The sequence below is a fragment of the Ixodes scapularis genome, unplaced genomic scaffold (assembly GCF_016920785.2).
Source record: "Ixodes scapularis isolate PalLabHiFi unplaced genomic scaffold, ASM1692078v2 PGA_scaffold4__175_contigs__length_147842914, whole genome shotgun sequence".
NCBI classification, from domain to species: domain Eukaryota; kingdom Metazoa; phylum Arthropoda; class Arachnida; order Ixodida; family Ixodidae; genus Ixodes; species Ixodes scapularis.
The window spans coordinates 110,285,580-110,293,316 of record NW_024609879.1 but is presented as its reverse complement, the minus strand read 5'-3'; the positions used below and the strand labels follow the sequence as shown (position 1 = coordinate 110,293,316).

Here is a 7,737-nt window from a genome sequence, read left to right as displayed (position 1 = left end):
AATACAGAAGTGGGTGCAGCGAGACAACAACCCAGCAGCCGCCGCCGCCGCCGGCCTGTTGTTGTGAGTCCCCCAACATCCCAAAACGGGAGAAGGTGCCAAATCTGAGATCTTAGTGGTCGCCACTTTAGCAAAGTGAAGGCTAGGGAGTGTCCAGTGTTTTTAGAGAATACCTGCATTTTGCTCTGAATTAGATGGCACAGATTGTCTACTGGAGAGATCTGCTTGCTAAACTTCCGTTTTGTGACCATACTTAGTACGTATTTCATTGCTGCTTCCCCTTCTAGTTTATTTCCTTCTGATGTAATAAAAAAATCGCTGCTTATATCTTGTTTCTTTGATTAGGGAATTTCCGTGGTTTTAGCTGCTTTCCTTTTTTTTTCCCATCCACTTCGATTTTTTCCCCCTGATTTTCTCATTTATCATGGTTGATAATTCCCTTCTAAGCCTTAAAAATTCTACCTACCTTGCTTAATCAGCATCTGGTGAGTCCGGCCCTTACTTTCGCCTGCCAATGCTTCGTCGACGGATTCTGACGTTGTGTTTTTTATTCTCTGACCTTCTGGCCCACCAACTTTTTGGTCTACAATTCTGTTTGCCGCTTCGCTTCCCCTGAAGCTTACCTAGTTCCTCCCTGAATTGTCTAACTATAGACTCTCATTATTCCATTCTCCGTCAGGCTGCTTCAAAATGGCCTGGTCTATGTTCGTAGTCGCCTTTTCCAGGTGTTTTTAGAGCGCAGCTCTTAGGCGCCCGTTTCCGGCTTGAGCGGCGTCGGCGTAACCGCGCGTTGCATTATGGGACGTTTCCCATAATGACGTCACACGTGACGTCACGAGGGTAACGAGGGAGAAGGAGGAGGAGAAAATTTTCCCGCTAGATATAGCGGAAAAATTTCCCCGCTAAGCATAGTCGGTTTTTTCCTTGTAAAATTAGAAAAAAAGCCATGAAAGCTACACTTATGCGGTTTGTGCGAGTGAAATATACGCCCAGGGGGACATTATGTGGTTTGCTAATCTTCGCGATAAGTCGGCTGATTAATTAAAAATCTCTAATTAACTTTTTAATTAGTGAAATTATACATATGGTTCCAATTAGAAACTTGCTGAGCGTTATCGAAAATCACTGGATCAGTCATTTTCAGAAAGACTTTTAGCGCGTGAAAAGCGCAGTAGTGACTAAAGTTACCACTGGTGGAGCAGGTACAAGGCAAGCGGTTTCGGTAAGGCGCCCGCGCAATTTTTCCGCCTCTTATCCAGCCCCAGCCTTGTACCTGCTCCACGAGTGGTAACTTCAGCGCACTACTGTGCTTCTCACGCGCTCAAAGCCCTTCTAAAATTATTGATTTAGGGGTTTTGGACGACGCTCAGCAAATTTATATTTGGAACCATATGACTATTTTCACTAGTTCAAAAGTTAATTAACGAGTTTTTAATAATTAGCCGACTTATCGCAACATTAGCCACGCCTATAATGTCCCCCTTGGCGTATAACTCACTCGCACAAACGGCATAAGTGTAGCTTTCATGGCTTTTTTTTTTAAACAAATCTGCAAGAATAATATATATATATATATATATATATATATATCTTTGACGAACAATTTCGATTGCTACGTGCAGGCATCGATTTTTACGATCCATTTTAGATCAAGCCATGGTGACTTGAAACACCCTATATAAAGGGTGTCACAAAAAAAAAAAAAAAATTACAGGGCTTTTTTAACCGCAAAAATAAACTAGGCGCTAAAGGTCACAACCAGATGCCAAATTTTCAGCCCGATCCGATACCTTATGCAAAAATGATTTTCTAAAAATTTCAATGGGAAAAAGGCGGCCGACGGAGCTTTCTTTGGAATCTTTTTGCCACCTCTAGCGCTACTTTTGGGCGGAGAATGAGCGTTCGGTGATGCCTAGTTTATTTTCGCGGTTAAAAAAACCCTGTGATTTTTTTTGCGACACCCTGTATATTTACTGGACATTCATTCGTGGCTAGGCGCGGTACATAACATTAGTCTCTCCAAGTAAGCAGCAGGAGCGAAATGACGTTTTCAAACCAGTATGGAAAGATTTACCATTTATTTACCACGAACGCCAGCGATTTTTTCTTTTTAGGGGGGGGGGGGGGGGGGGACTGAAGTTTCATAAGCTCTCCCCAGGCTACGCCACTGATTTGTAGCGCGGCATGTGAGAACTGTATGTGGTGCTGGTTGCATGCTTATTACCTTTCGGTCATAAAATTATAACTAAAGTCCGTTTCAAGTCAAGAAGGTATAGTCGAGGGTAAGACGGGCCGGGGAAGAGGAGGCAAACGGAACGCTGGAGAAGAGAGAAGAAAACCTGCTTCTCTCTTTAGCGTTCCGTCTGCTTCCTCCTCCCCGGCCTTTCCTGCCCTCGCCCTACCTTCTTGAGTTGCAACGGACTATAGAGGGCTGCTAAGATGGCCTGCGTTCTATTTTTTGATGTCCTCACCAGCAGCTGAAGGGCATTAAAGTTAGCCTTGTGTAAATTTTCTTTTCTTTGTTTTAAAAAGAAGGGGGGGGGGGGGGGGGAGGGTTGGAAAACGGAAGGGCGTAAGCACGGAGAAGGCATCTTTTCTGCATTAGATGTGCGGGATTTTGAAATTTTTGTTTTACTTTATTTGATTGAAGGTCAGTTGTTTTATGTTAACTGCAGAACACATTAAAATGAAAGAGCAAATTAACTCGAGATACCAAATTAAATTGAGTTAATTTCTAAATATTTCGTACGCAGTTACCTTTTCATCTGAGGCTGATCAGCACCGGATACAATGTTGCGAGACTGCTGAGGCTTTCTCCGAAGTCCGTTCAACCATTCGAGCGCAATGTGTCACTGCATCGCCTTCAAAACCTTAAATCAATCTTGTGTTCGCGTAAGCACTGAGCTCGAAATAAGAGTCTGTGACTGTTTCGGATGAAGCTTACGGCAATTATATTTTCGAGTACGATGTGTTATTTATTTGCAGATCAATTCTCACAGAGTAACGCGACTCACCGGGTTTTTTAGCTAGCCCAACCACATAGTCCTTACTTTGCGTGAGGTTTGAAAGTTGAGATCATGCTTCATAGGATCATTTCTATAGGCTGATCGCCGAGTTTCTACCGTAAACTCGGAACACCCTCAACCACGATGATGAGCTGTAGGGTCTCCACCTGAGCGCGAAGCCGGTCAGGCAACTTGGGTTTGGTGGCCGGGTTCCTGCCATTGATGACCGTTCCCGCCTGACTTGGACGTCCGGTGGGAGGGTGGAGACTCATTCTGAGTGGCTGGGAACACCTTATCATAAAAATCGAAAATAAGAATCTCTCTTCATACTCCATTCCTCCGTAAGTATTATTTACTGCAGCGCTGGGGACGGCGTTCAAGCATCGATCGTAGCATGCTTGTAGTACTCGCTCTGAACATGCTGGATGAATAGTTCTTGAGCATCCATTGAAATGAACACGGATGTCTCCACCTTGAGTTCGATGAGGTTCTCGAAGCTACTGCACCGAATTTGGATGAGGTGCCCTGGTTATTGTCTCTTTCCTGAAACATACCACAGTGGACGCTACTATCAGGCGCTGAACCAATTTTTTTGTTGGTTCGGTTTGAGTTCGATCGACACCGATGGTTAAAAATAAATATTTTAACTTGTGATTTTTTTAAATGCACGTGGCAGACGTAATGAAAAGTTAACCAGGAATTTTCGCTCTTACCGTGAAGAGATATCAGTGGGTCTTATCATCACCCATCACTTACCTTATACCACTGAGGCCTCCCGGCGAATAAACGGAATGTAAGCGGTAAGGCTGAGGCGCTATGCTGGACGCGTATTGTTCCCGGACCCACCGAAGACGACGACGATACGCACTGCGCACGCATACGGCACGTAGTGGACCAGCACCGCCAAGATAAGCAGAAGGCCTCCGCACCGTCATCACACTCAGATCGATCGAGGTTTAAGATTGGGCCCGAGTGCTGCGTCAGTGTTCGGCCGGGGCTCGTGTCCAATCAGCGCGTCGAAGGTCGGACTCGGGCCCAATAGCCAAGTTAGCGCGATCCAACTCTGACGACGTTTCATAGAGGGAGAGGAGACCATGCGGAGGCTTTGATTATTCTAGGCGGTGTTGAATGGACACGCTTTAAAAAGCTGATCGTGAACGTCACCCAGTAAATCAAAATCTGTAAAGGCCCTGTCACACTGAGGCAACAGTTGGACAACTCTATCCGGCAACACGGGGAAGTCGTGTTGCCGGCGACCCTGTCACATCAAGGCAACAACAACAGTCGGGCAACATGTTGCTGCCGCCCGGCAACCGTGTTGCCCGATTTGTTGTCCGACAACCCTGTCACACCGCGCTGACGGCGAGGACAACACGGGGAATACTCCGGCATATTGATTGTTTACCTCGTTCGTGTGCGGCGCGGAATCGCTGGAAATGTGACTCTACAAAGTGCTAGTGCGTTCAAAGGGCCGGGAATTACCACGGTACGACGTCAACCAGTGACTGTGATTAGAAAACTTGACGCGGGGAGTATTTTTCGCTCTTTATTTTATCGAAATGTTCTACATTCGCTGACAAAGCAGATAGCCCTAACCGAGGAAAGTGACATTGCTGAGGTATGTTCGGGATTTACGCCATCGTATGAAGTGATTCTGTCCGGTTCTTTCATGCAATTCCTATTTCTACTGCAAAATTGCGTTAGCACAGGCAGTACCCCAAAGCGTCTTTTATAACGTGGTGTTGAGCTGAACTGACAGTGCTTCAAAACTGCGACACCGACACCATCGGCCTTCACAACAATCGGTGAAATAAATATTTTTCAACGCTGTCTACTGGCCTACCGCTGCTACGTGATCGCTTCATTCCCACAAAACGTCCTGGGTATTTTTAAAACAAATCAGGCGTCTGGTAGCGGCTGTTCCCAAGTTCCAAGCATCAACAATCATGATCAGAGTGGTCGTTTTATGCTTCGATTCTTTGATCTTAGGTTTTCTGGATTATTTTTATTATACTTTATTAGTGGGTGAGTAGGCATGCCATTTTATTTCACTTTCCGTAATGTGCGCTGGTCTCTCGGGAGTTCTAATTTCAAAACCAGTCTGAACGTTCACGACCGTAGCTGTGACCATTTCGAAAATCGCTTTCCGTAACTACGCAGCAAAAACATTAATCGAAAATATTTTAGCTGCACGCCAGCCCTAATTATTGTTAAATAACGTTTTCCAAGCCTTTGTTTGAGTAAGACTTTATTGACAGGGGACTAACTCTACCATCGAAGCTATCTATGTTGTCGTGTGGCCGGCCCGAAATTCGCTCGGGCAGCAATCGGGGCAACACTCGTTGTCCAACACAAGTTGCTGCTGTTTTTGTTGCCGAAAGCTGTCATACCGAGGCAACATTTTAGTTGTCGTCCATGTTGTCGTGCAGTTGCCGCGGTGTGACAGCTTTGTCGGACAACTCGGGGAGCGAGCAACAAGTTGCCCGACTGTTGGACAACGTGTTGTGTTGCTGTTGCCGTCGTGTTGCCCCAGTGTGACAGGGCCTTAAGAGTATGATGATGATGCTGATGATGCTTGCGATGCTTTTGAATAATTTCGTTTCCATCGAACGATACCAAAAAAGCCACTGAAAAGTTTTGTATTTTTTATTCATTTTTATTTTTAAACGCACGCGCGGTCTATATTTTGGTGTAGATTAAATTGGCTTCGTACTTTGAACACTCCAAACCAGTCATAAGTATGGGAATTTCAAGAAACGCCATAGACATAGTTCTGAACATTTGCATCGAACACATTTCCAGCACGCTGATACATATGGTATCATTGCCGACAAGTTTTGCAGTAATTCAACGTAGCATAAAATAGTTAAAGGCAACTTTTGTCGAACTTTTCTAAAGATGTGGCAATGATTCGGCAAAATTACAACGTTACCAGACTTAACATTAATATTTTGTTTTTTCTCACGAAAAAAATTTTGCTTCTTCTTCTTAAAATAAATACAACTTGTAGTGCCTATTGAAACAGTTATGATTAAATAAGGTGATATTCTACAAGATAATTGTATCGATGTCGGTTTTGTGTGTTTACTGGCAATTTTAGTGTTTGCTTGCAGAAAGTGGCGGGACAACGAGGTTGGGTAGTAGCCGGAGCAGTCACGAATCCCACTACGAGAGTTTTGATTTTGAGGCTTCATCAGCGCACGCCTGCAAGTGTGTTTACATTGTTAAAATAAAGACAATCACTGCGTTCTTACTTTCTCTAGGAGTCACCGTTTCGTGCGCGAAAACGGATGCAACGGTTGTTTAGCCTTCACCAGAAGAGATAACAATACTGTAAATATGCATGTTTTTCGATTTGAGTCACTTGACGTCAGCTTTGCATGAAAGTGCGCGTTCCATATTCGCAACGTGCCGTTTTTAACCTTTAAAATTCCGGTTTCTGGTGTTAGGACACACACGGACGTTTAGGAAGATGGGGAGAGTTAGGAATGTTGGATGTGCAACGTCGAGCATGATAGTTCTGTGTCTAACGAATACTTTTTATCAGTGTTTACTAACGAGTGCTTGGACTTCGTCCCCACTCTCCCTGAAGAGCTTTACGAGCGCATGCATCCTATTAACGTTAACTCCGCTGGTATTAAAACATTGATTGATAAACTAAAACTTACTTCGTCCGCTGGAACCGATAACATCAACCCTAAAATTTAAAAGAAACACCCGTGTTATTTCTAGTGAGTATTTGAAACTTATCTTCATTCAGTCCTCATCTCAAAGCTGCCTTCCATCTGACCAAAAGGTGGGAAGGGTAATTCCCAGTCTTTAAACAGGGCAGCCGCTCTTCCGCATCTAATTATCACCCTAATTCATTGACTTCAATTTCTTGCAAACTACTTGAGCATATCCTCTACTCCAATATCATGAGGCACCTATCATCCCATTTCTTTTCTTTAAACAGCAGCACGGTTTTCAAAAGGTACTTTCCTACGAAACGCAACTCTGCGACTTCATCCATGACTTGCACACTAACCTTGAATGTCACGTCCAAACTGACGCGGTTTTTTTTTTTTTTTTTTCCAAAGCGTTCGGCTGTGTCCTCCATCAACGCCTTCTTTCTAAGCTATCATCTTTTTGCCTCGACCAATAACCGTTTGCATGGATTCGTGACTTTCTTTTTTCCCGTGTACAGGTCACGTCCATGATGATCATGAATCTTCCTTAATAAATGTATCTCCTGGTGCTCCCCTGGGGTTCGTACTTGGGCCCTTACTCTTTTTAATATTTATTAATGACATTCCCATTGGGATTTATTCAAAAAAACGCTTTTTCGCCGACGACTGCGTCATCCATAACAAAGTAACTTGTGTGCAAAATAATAACCAGCTTCAGGAAGATCTAGATAAAATTAACAATTGGTGCAAACAGTGGATTATGTCACCAAACAAGTATAAACGCAAACTAATCCACTTCACCAAGAAAAAAACCACTCTGTCATTTAATTACTTCTTGGACTCCGATCTGATTGAGACCGCTACTGTGTATAAATACCTTGGTGTAAGACTAACATCTAACCTTCCCTGGAATAACCACATTGAAGTCATTACCGCCAATTCATCTGGAACTCTTGGACTAAGCAGACGTAACTTAAAAAATCGCTCCACCCTTTGTCCCTAAGCTAACCTTTAACACGTACGTCAGACCAAAATAGAATATGCTTCAACCATCTGGAATACCC

General features: G+C 43.9%; 1 non-coding gene across 1 annotated transcript; it reads left to right on the top strand.

Annotated features, from left to right (window-relative positions):
• Positions 1–3,071: 3,071 nt before the first annotated feature.
• LOC120849481 lies at positions 3,072–3,287 on the top strand. The gene has a single exon (XR_005717929.1). It is a non-coding gene; the product is annotated as a small nucleolar RNA U3 (small nucleolar RNA).
• The last annotated feature ends 4,450 nt before the right edge of the window (positions 3,288–7,737 follow it).